Source organism: Oncorhynchus keta, unplaced genomic scaffold (assembly GCF_023373465.1).
Source record: "Oncorhynchus keta strain PuntledgeMale-10-30-2019 unplaced genomic scaffold, Oket_V2 Un_contig_5851_pilon_pilon, whole genome shotgun sequence".
Lineage (NCBI taxonomy): Eukaryota > Metazoa > Chordata > Actinopteri > Salmoniformes > Salmonidae > Oncorhynchus > Oncorhynchus keta.
The window spans coordinates 130,224-141,665 of record NW_026288543.1 but is presented as its reverse complement, the minus strand read 5'-3'; the positions used below and the strand labels follow the sequence as shown (position 1 = coordinate 141,665).

General features: G+C 49.0%; 1 pseudogene; it reads right to left on the bottom strand.

The window, feature by feature from the left end:
- Positions 1-11,442, bottom strand: part of LOC118382016 (insulin-like growth factor 1 receptor) — a 132,447-nt pseudogene that overhangs the window by 83,504 nt on the left and 37,501 nt on the right.

Sequence of the window (11,442 nt, the reverse complement as noted above, 5' to 3'; positions counted from 1 at the left end):
GAGAGAGAGAGAGAGATAGAGAGAGAGAGAGAGAGAGAGAGAGAGAGAGAGAGAGAGAGAGAGACAGAGAGAGAGAGAGAGAGAGAGAGAGAGAGAGAGAGAGAGAGAGAGAGAGAGAGAGAGAGAGAGAGAGAGAGAGAGAGAGAGAGAGAGAGAGAGAGAGAGAGAGAGAGAGAACTCAGTTAATGACTTGACATTGGGAATTCCTACCCATTAATACCACTTCTGTCTTTGGATTTTTAAAAAATCATTATTCAGCACAACATCGGTACAGCAGATCCCCATATTGTATGGGACACTGAAATGTACTTTTAGAGGCCATTCAGCACAACATCGGTACAGCAGATCCTCATATTGTATGGGACACTGAAATGTACTTTTAGAGGCCATTCAGCACAACATCGGTATCCCCATATTGTTGGTGAAATGTACTTTTAGAGGCATTCAATTCTTCATTAAAACTGCAGCAGTTTTTCAAAGGCTTGTAAGGAATAGTGGAATTTAACTGTCATTGAATCTAACACCTGTGAAACTCAGAGGAACTGGTTACAAATAGTCATTTGATTCATCATGAGCAGCACAACCCAACACCTGTATCTGAGTAAGACCTCAAGGACTCAGACTGGGGAGAACGTTGATCCCAAGGTCTGGTGACAAGTTTCATTGGAGAAAGCCATAGCATTTAACAGAAACCCCTGTCTCCATCTGCTGGACAGGTTGAGTATATAGTTGAAGACATCAAACAAACTAACATGGTCCAAGCTAGGGTTGAAAAATTCTGGGAACTTTCAATAAAATGACCTAGTTTTCGAGAAATCCTGGTTGGAGGATGCCGAATTTCCAGTTTATTCCCTTCTGATTCCGAGATTCCTCCAACCAAGATTTTGGGGAAACCAGGGAATTTATTTGCAACCCCAGTCCAAGCACACCAAGACAGTCGTGAAGAGGGCACAACAAAACCTATTTCCCCTCAGGAGACTGAAAAGACAGATCACTGGGGCCAAGCTGCCTGTCATCCAGGACCTCTATACAGGCGGTGTCAGTGGAAGGCCCTAAAAATGGTCAAAGACTACAGCCACCCCAGTCATTAGACTGTTCTCTCTGCTACTGCACGGCAAGCGGTACCAGAGCGCCAAGTCTAGGTCCAAGAGGAATCTAAACAGCTTCTACCCCCAAGACATAGGACTCCTGAACATCTAATCAAATGGCTACCCAGACTATTTGCATTGCCCCCCACCCCTCTTTTACTCTGCTGCTACTCTCTGTTGTCATCATCTATGCATAGTCACTTTAATAACTCTACCTACATGTACATATTACCTCGACTTACCGGTGCCCCCACACATTGACTCGGTACCCCCCTGTATATAATCTCGTTATTGTTATTTTACTGCTGCTCTTTAATTACCTTCAGACAAACTGGCGTAAATAGAAACTTCCATTTGAGGACACAAATGTTGACAGCTGCGCCATACAGATTGCACAAAAAAATGTGAAGAGATTTTCGATGTGCCAATTCAACGTGGTTTATGAACTGGTACAAAAAATACAACACTTCCTTCCATTTAAATTATATAATATAATAATATATGCCATTTAGCAGACGCTTTTATCCAAAGCGACTTACAGTCATGTGTGCATACATTCTACGTATGGGTGGTCCAGGGGATCGAACCCACTACCCTGGCGTTACAAGCGCCATGCTCTACCAACTGAGCTACAGAAGGACCATATAAAAAACAGAAACGTCCCTTTTTCAGGACCCTGTCTTTCAAAGATCATTGTAATTTGGAATTTTACAAATTAAGATCTGGAAGATAAGGGTTTAAACACTGTTTCCCATGCTTGTTTAATGAACCATAAACAATTAATGAACATGCACCTGTGGAACGGTCGTTAAGACACTAACAGCTTACAGACGGCAGGCAATTAAGGTCACAGTTATGAAAACTTAGGACACTAAAGAGGCCTTTCTACTGACTCTGGAAAAACACCAAAGGAAAGATGCCCAGGGTCCCTGCTCATCTGCGTGAACGTGCCTTAGGCATGCTGCAAGGAGGCATGAGGACTGCAGCTGTGGCCAGGAGACAGGACGGACAGCTGATCGTCTTCATAGTGGCTGACCACGTGTAACAACACCTGAACAGGATCAGTACATCCAAACATCACACCTGCCACCTGCAGGACAGGTACAGGATGGCAACAACAACTGCCTGAGTTACACCAGGACTCAATCCCTCCATCAGTACTCAGACTGTCCGTAATAGGCTGAGAGAGGCTGGACTGCGGGCTTGTAGGCCTGTTGTAAGGCAGGTCCTCACTAGCAACAACGTTGTCTATGGGCACAATCCCGTCGTCACTGGACCAGACAGGACAGGCAAAAGGTGACTAACGAGACGCGGTTTAGTGTCTCACCGGGGGTGATGGTCGGATTCGTGATTATCGTCGTAGGAATAAGCTTTACACCGGAGCTTATTACTACTCTGGAGTAGTACTCGGTACTCTGGAGCGGGATCGATTTGGAGTTGGAGGGTCCGTCATGGTCTGGGGCGGTGAGTCACAGCATCATCGGACTGAGCTTGTTGCCATTGCAGGCAATCTCAACGCTGTGCATTACAGGGAAGACACCTTCATGTGGTATCTTTCCTGCAGGCTCATCCTGACATGACCCTCTATCGTGACAACGCCACCAGCCATACTGCTCGTTATGTGCGTGATTTCCTGCAAGACAGGAATGTCAGTGTTCTGCCATGGCCAGCGAAGAGCCCGGATCTCAATCCCATTGAGCACGCCTGGGACCTGTTAGATCGGAGGGTGAGGGCTAGGACCATTGCACCCAGAAATGTCTGGGAACTTGCAGGTGCCTTGGTGGAAGAGTGGGGTAACATCTCACAGCAAGAACTGGCAAATCTGGTGCAGTCCATGAGGAGGAGATGCACTGCAGTACTTAATGCAGCTGGTGGCCACACCAGATACTGACTGTTACTTTTGATTTTGACCTCCCCTTTGTTCAAGGACACATTATTCCAGTTCTGTTAGTCACATGTCTGTGGAACTTGTTCAGTTTATGTCTCAGTTGTTGAATCTTGTTGTGTTCATACAAATATTTACACGTCAGGACATTTGAGAGGACATTTATTTTTTTGCTGAGTTTATATGGGGCGTAAATAAATAATTTATTCAGGTATTCCGGTCAGTTGTTGAATCTTGTTGTGTTCATACAAATATTTACACGTCAACTTTTCTGAAAATAAATGCAGTTGACAGTGAGAGGACATTTATATGGGGCTGAGTTTATATGGGGTGTACAACAATCGCAGCTCTGTAGATTTTGCCTCGAAGAGACAGAATCACTAGATCATTTATTCCGGTATTGCCCCTATGCAGCTTGTTTCTAGTCACAGGTTCAGGAATGGTTAAAGAAATAAAAATAAATCACAACGTGCACTTAAAGTTCACGTAGAAAATAGTAAAAATAAAAATACAAAAATACTTTCATGAGTAGGTGTGTCCAAACGTTGACTGGTACTAATAAAAATATCATTTCTATATATATTTTATTTTTTGGGGAGGGTTTCAAAATTCTCCCACGGCCCCATTTCCATATCAGGTGACCCCACATGGGGGCCGTGAATCCTAGTTTGAGAACCCCTACACTAGAGTTTGGACAGTGGCGGGAGATCTAGGTGTTCCAGAGTCTAGTTGAAGTGTGAACTGTGAGCTGGTTGACTGGTTCCTCTGGGGACAGGCAGCACGGTGCTGGTTTCTCTCTGTATGTCATTATCTGCTGTGTCATCTCCCTGGACTGTGGGAACTCACCTGAGGTCATCACTTTCTACCTGCCGGAAACAGCCTGTCATGCTACCTGTCACCTCTACATCAGGGGAGAGAAAGGCCAGGTAGAGAGAGAAGGAGTGAGGATGGGGTCAGAGGAAGCAGAGAGAGAGGCCAGGTAGAGAGAGAGAAGGAGTGAGGATGGGGTCAGAGGAAGCAGAGAGAGAGGCCAGGTAGAGAGAGAGAAGGAGTGAGGATGGGGTCAGAGAAAGCAGAGAGAGAGGCCAGGTAGAGAGAGAGAAGGAGTGAGGATGGGGTCAGAGGAAGCAGAGAGAGAGGCCAGGTAGAGAGAGAGAAGGAGTGAGGATGGGGTCAGAGGAAGCAGAGAGAGAGGCCAGGTAGAGAGAGAGAAGGAGTGAGGATGGGGTCAGAGGAAGCAGAGAGAGAGGCCAGGTAGAGAGAGAGAAGGAGTGAGGATGGGGTCAGAGGAAGCAGAGAGAGAGGCCAGGTAGAGAGAGAGAAGGAGTGAGGATGGGGTCAGAGGAAGCAGAGAGAGAGGCCAGGTAGAGAGAGAGAAGGAGTGAGGATGGGGTCAGAGAAAGCAGAGAGAGAGGCCAGGTAGAGAGAGAGAAGGAGTGAGGATGGGGTCAGAGGAGGCAGAGAGAGAGGCCAGGTAGAGAGAGAGAAGGAGTGAGGATGGGGTCAGAGGAAGCAGAGAGAGAGGCCAGGTAGAGAGAGAGAAGGAGTGAGGATGGGGTCAGAGGAAGCAGAGAGAGAGGCCAGGTAGAGAGAGAGAAGGAGTGAGGATGGGGTCAGAGGAAGCAGAGAGAGAGGCCAGGTAGAGAGAGAGAAGGAGTGAGGATGGGGTCAGAGGAAGCAGAGAGAGAGGCCAGGTAGAGAGAGAGAAGGAGTGAGGATGGGGTCAGAGGAAGCAGAGAGAGAGGCCAGGTAGAGAGAGAGAAGGAGTGAGGATGGGGTCAGAGGAGGCAGAGAGAGAGGCCAGGTAGAGAGAGAGAAGGAGTGAGGATGGGGTCAGAGAAAGCAGAGAGAGGCCAGGTAGAGAGAGAAGGAGTGAGGATGGGGTCAGAGAAAGCAGAGAGAGAGGCCAGGTAGAGAGAGAAGGAGTGAGGATGGGGTCAGAGAAAGCAGAGAGAGAGGCCAGGTAGAGAGAGAGAAGGAGTGAGGATGGGGTCAGAGGAGGCAGAGAGAGGCCAGGTAGAGAGAGAAGGAGTGAGGATGGGGTCAGAGAAAGCAGAGAGAGGCCAGGTAGAGAGAGAGAAGGAGTGAGGATGGGGTCAGAGGAAGCAGAGAGAGAGGCCAGGTAGAGAGAGAGAAGGAGTGAGGATGGGGTCAGAGAAAGCAGAGAGAGAGGCCAGGTAGAGAGAGAGAAGGAGTGAGGATGGGGTCAGAGAAAGCAGAGAGAGAGGCCAGGTAGAGAGAGAGAAGGAGTGAGGATGGGGTCAGAGAAAGCAGAGAGAGAGGCCAGGTAGAGAGAGAGAAGGAGTGAGGATGGGGTCAGAGAAAGCAGAGAGAGAGGCCAGGTAGAGAGAGAAGGAGTGAGGATGGGGTCAGAGAAAGCAGAGAGAGAGGCCAGGTAGAGAGAGAGGAGTGAGGATGGGGTCAGAGAAAGCAGAGAGAGAGGCCAGGTAGAGAGAGAAGGAGTGAGGATGGGGTCAGATCAGGGGTGGTACACTATATATACTGGCAGTGGGCTGGCATGGCTCTGGTCCAAACGTTTTGGTCCAAAGTAATGCAGCATTTGGGACTGGGCCAGGGGACCAGACAAGGCAGAAGGGGTCAGGAACACCATTTGGGACTGGGCCAGGGGACCAGACATGGCAGAAGGGATCAGGAACACCATTTGGGACTGGGCCAGGGGAACCAGACATGGCAGAAGGGATCAGGAACACCATTTGGGACTGGGCCAGGGGACCAGACATGGCAGAAGGGGTCAGGAACACCATTTGGGACTGGGCCAGGGGACCAGACATGGCAGAAGGGATCAGGAACACCATTTGGGACTGGGCCAGGGGACCAGACATGGCAGAAGGGATCAGAACACCATTTGGGACTGGGCCAGGGAACCAGACATGGCAGAAGGGATCAGGAACACCATTTGGGACTGGGCCAGGGGAACCAGACATGGCAGAAGGGATCAGGAACACCATTTGGGACTGGGCCAGGGGACCAGACATGGCAGAAGGGATCAGGAACACCATTTGGGACTGGGCCAGGGAACCAGACATGGCAGAAGGGATCAGGAACACCATTTGGGACTGGGCCAGGGGACCAGACATGGCAGAAGGGATCAGGAACACCATTTGGGACTGGGCCAGGGGACCAGACATGGCAGAAGGGATCAGGAACACCATTTGGGACTGGGCCAGGGGACCAGACATGGCAGAAGGGATCAGGAACACCATTTGGGACTGGGCCAGGGGACCAGACATGGCAGAAGGGATCAGGAACACCATTTGGGACTGGGCCAGGGGACCAGACATGGCAGAAGGGGTCAGGAACACCATTTGGGACTGGGCCAGGGAACCAGACATGGCAGAAGGGATCAGGAACACCATTTGGGACTGGGCCAGGGAACCAGACATGGCAGAAGGGATCAGGAACACCATTTGGGACTGGGCAGGGGAACCAGACATGGCAGAAGGGGTCAGGAACACCATTTGGGACTGGGCCAGGGGACCAGACATGGCAGAAGGGATCAGGAACACCATTTGGGACTGGGCCAGGGGACCAGACATGGCAGAAGGGATCAGGAACACCATTTGGGACTGGGCCAGGGAACCAGACATGGCAGAAGGGATCAGGAACACCATTTGGGACTGGGCCAGGGGAACCAGACATGGCAGAAGGGATCAGGAACACCATTTGGGACTGGGCCAGGGGACCAGACATGGCAGAAGGGATCAGGAACACCATTTGGGACTGGGCCAGGGGAACCAGACATGGCAGAAGGGATCAGGAACACCATTTGGGACTGGGCCAGGGGACCAGACATGGCAGAAGGGATCAGGAACACCATTTGGGACTGGGCCAGGGGACCAGACATGGCAGAAGGGATCAGGAACACCATTTGGGACTGGGCCAGGGGACCAGACATGGCAGAAGGGATCAGGAACACCATTTGGGACTGGGCCAGGGGACCAGACATGGCAGAAGGGGTCAGGAACACCATTTGGGACTGGGCCAGGGGACCAGACATGGCAGAAGGGGTCAGGAACACCATTTGGGACTGGGCCAGGGGACCAGACATGGCAGAAGGGGTCAGGAACACCATTTGGGACTGGGCCAGGGGACCAGACATGGCAGAAGGGATCAGGAACACCATTTGGGACTGGGCCAGGGGACCAGACATGGCAGAAGGGATCAGGAACACCATTTGGGACTGGGCCAGGGGACCAGACATGGCAGAAGGGATCAGGAACACCATTTGGGACTGGGCCAGGGGACCAGACATGGCAGAAGGGATCAGGAACACCATTTGGGACTGGGCCAGGGGACCAGACATGGCAGAAGGGATCAGGAACACCATTTGGGACTGGGCCAGGGGAACCAGACATGGCAGAAGGGATCAGGAACACCATTTGGGACTGGGCCAGGGGACCAGACATGGCAGAAGGGGTCAGGAACACCATTTGGGACTGGGCCAGGGGACCAGACATGGCAGAAGGGATCAGGAACACCATTTGGGACTGGGCCAGGGGACCAGACATGGCAGAAGGGGTCAGGAACACCATTTGGGACTGGGCCAGGGGACCCAGACATGGCAGAAGGGATCAGGAACACCATTTGGGACTGGGCCAGGGGACCAGACATGGCAGAAGGGATCAGGAACACCATTTGGGACTGGGCCAGGGGACCAGACACGGCAGAAGGGGTCAGGAACACCATTTGGGACTGGGCCAGGGGACCAGACATGGCAGAAGGGATCAGGAACACCATTTGGGACTGGGCCAGGGGACCAGACATGGCAGAAGGGATCAGGAACACCATTTGGGACTGGGCCAGGGGAACCAGACATGGCAGAAGGGGTCAGGAACAGGCTCTTCCACAATAATATATAATATATGCCATTTAGCTGACGCTTTTATCCAAAGCGACTTACAGTCATGTGTGCATACATTCTACGTATGGGTGGTCCCGGGAATCGAACCCACTACCCTGGCGTTACAAGCGCCATGCTCTACCAACTGAGCCACAGAAGGACCACAACACCAAGACTGTCACACACACAGTTAAGAGTAGCACTGCTGCTGTCATGAAGCCTGCGGGATGGCACAGGCTGTACCCACACCCCCTCCACCCAACACAAACACACCAAATAATGCTGCGGAGCAGGGTACTGCCCAGGGAAAGGAGGGTAAAGGGCATCCGTCTAGACATGGTGATGTGACAACACCAGAGAGACGGAGGAGACCAGTCAGTCAGCTACAGATAACAATCTTTTCTTTAAGAGCCAACTGCTGAGCTGTTTCTAATGACAACTACTGCCAAGCTGTTTCTAATGACAACTACTGCCGAGCTGTTTCTAATGACAACTACTGCCGAGCTGTTTCTAATGACTACTACTGCCGAGCTGTTTCTAATGACAACTACTGCCGAGCTGTTTCTAATGACTACTACTGCCGAGCTGTTTCTAATGACAACTACTGCCGAGCTGTTTCTAATGACAACTACTGCCGAGCTGTTTCTAATGACAACTACTGCCGAGCTGTGTCTAATGACAACTACTGCCGAGCTGTGTCTAATGACAACTACTGCCGAGCTGTTTCTAATGACAACTACTGCCGAGCTGTGTCTAATGACAACTACTGCCGAGCTGTGTCTAATGACAACTACTGCCGAGCTGTGTCTAATGACAACTACTGCCGAGCTGTGTCTAATGACAACTACTGCCGAGCTGTGTCTAATGACAACTACTGCCGAGCTGTTTCTAATGCCAACTACTGCCAAGCTGTTTCTAATGCCAACTACTGCCAAGCTGTTTCTAATGACAACTACTGCCAAGCTGCTTCTAATGACAACTACTGCCGAGCTGTTTCTAATGCCAACTACTGCCGAGCTGTGTCTAATGCCAAATACTGCCGAGCTGTTTCTAATGACAACTACTGCCAAGCTGTTTCTAATGACAACTACTGCCAAGCTGTTTCTATTGACAACTACTGCCAAGCTGTTTCTAATGACAACTACTGCCAAGCTGTTTCTAATGACAACTACTGCCAAGCTGTTTCTAATGACAACTACTGCCAAGCTGTTTCTAATGACAACTACTGCCAAGCTGTGTCTAATGACAACTACTGCCAAGCTGTGTCTAATGACAACTACTGCCAAGCTGTGTCTAATGACAACTACTGCCAAGCTGTGTCTAATGACAACTACTGCCAAGCTGTTTCTAATGACAACTACTGCCAAGCTGTGTCTAATGACAACTACTGCCGAGCTGTTTCTAATGACAACTACTGCCGAGCTGTTTCTAATGACAACTACTGCAAAGCTGTTTCTAATGACAACTACTGCAAAGCTGTTTCTAATGACAACTACTGCCAAGCTGTTTCTAATGACAACTACTGCCAAGCTGTGTCTAATGACAACTACTGCCGAGCTGTTTCTAATGACAACTACTGCCAAGCTGTTTCTAATGACAACTACTGCCAAGCTGTTTCTAATGACAACTACTGCCAAGCTGTTTCTAATGACAACTACTGCCGAGCTGTTTCTAATGACAACTACTGCCGAGCTGTTTCTAATGACAACTACTGCCAAGCTGTTTCTAATGACAACTACTGCCAAGCTGTTTCTAATGACAACTACTGCCAAGCTGTTTCTAATGACAACTACTGCCAAGCTGTTTCTAATGACAACTACTGCCAAGCTGTTTCTAATGACAACTACTGCCAAGCTGTGTCTAATGACAACTACTGCCAAGCTGTGTCTAATGACAACTACTGCCAAGCTGCGTCTAATGACAACTACTGCCAAGCTGTGTCTAATGACAACTACTGCCAAGCTGTGTCTAATGACAACTACTGCCGAGCTGTGTCTAATGACAACTACTGCCGAGCTGTTTCTAATGACAACTACTGCCGAGCTGTTTCTAATGACAACTACTGCCGAGCTGTTTCTAATGACAACTACTGCCGAGCTGTTTCTAATGACAACTACTGCCGAGCTGTTTCTAATGACAACTACTGCCGAGCTGTTTCTAATGACAACTACTGCCGAGCTGTTTCTAATGACAACTACTGCCGAGCTGTTTCTAATGACAACTACTGCCAAGCTGTTTCTAATGACAACTACTGCCAAGCTGTTTCTAATGCCAACTACTGCCAAGCTGTTTCTAATGACAACTACTGCCAAGCTGCGTCTAATGCCAACTACTGCCAAGCTGTTTCTAATGACAACTACTGCCAAGCTGTTTCTAATGACAACTACTGCCAAGCTGTTTCTAATGACAACTACTGCCAAGCTGTGTCTAATGACAACTACTGCCGAGCTGTTTCTAATGACAACTACTGCCGAGCTGTTTCTAATGACAACTACTGCCGAGCTGTTTCTAATGACAACTACTGCCGAGCTGTTTCTAATGACAACTACTGCCGAGCTGTTTCTAATGACAACTACTGCCAAGCTGTTTCTAATGACAACTACTGCCAAGCTGTTTCTAATGACAACTACTGCCAAGCTGTTTCTAATGACAACTACTGCCAAGCTGTTTCTAATGACAACTACTGCCGAGCTGTTTCTAATGACAACTACTGCCAAGCTGTTTCTAATGACAACTACTGCCAAGCTGTTTCTAATGACAACTACTGCCAAGCTGCGTCTAATGACAACTACTGCCAAGCTGTTTCTAATGACAACTACTGCCAAGCTGTTTCTAATGACAACTACTGCCAAGCTGTTTCTAATGACAACTACTGCCAAGCTGTTTCTAATGACAACTACTGCCAAGCTGTTTCTAATGACAACTACTGCCAAGCTGTTTCTAATGACAACTCCTGCCAAGCTGTTTCTAATGACAACTACTGCCGAGCTGTTTCTAATGACAACTACTGCCAAGCTGTTTCTAATGACAACTACTGCCAAGCTGTGTCTAATGCCAACTACTGCCAAGCTGTTTCTAATGACAACTACTGCCAAGCTGTTTCTAATGACAACTACTGCCGAGCTGTTTCTAATGACAACTACTGCCGAGCTGTTTCTAATGACAACTACTGCCGAGCTGTTTCTAATGACAACTACTGCCAAGCTGTTTCTAATGACAACTACTGCCGAGCTGTTTCTAATGCCAACTACTGCCGAGCTGTGTCTAATGCCAACTACTGCCGAGCTGTTTCTAATGACAACTACTGCCGAGCTGTTTCTAATGACAACTACTGCCAAGCTGTTTCTAATGACAACTACTGCCAAGCTGTGTCTAATGACAACTACTGCCAAGCTGTTTCTAATGACAACTACTGCCAAGCTGTTTCTAATGACAACTACTGCCAAGCTGTTTCTAATGACAACTACTGCCAAGCTGTTTCTAATGACAACTACTGCCGAGCTGTTTCTAATGACAACTACTGCCAAGCTGTTTCTAATGACAACTACTGCCAAGCTGTTTCTAATGACAACTACTGCCAAGCTGTTTCTAATGACAACTACTGCCGA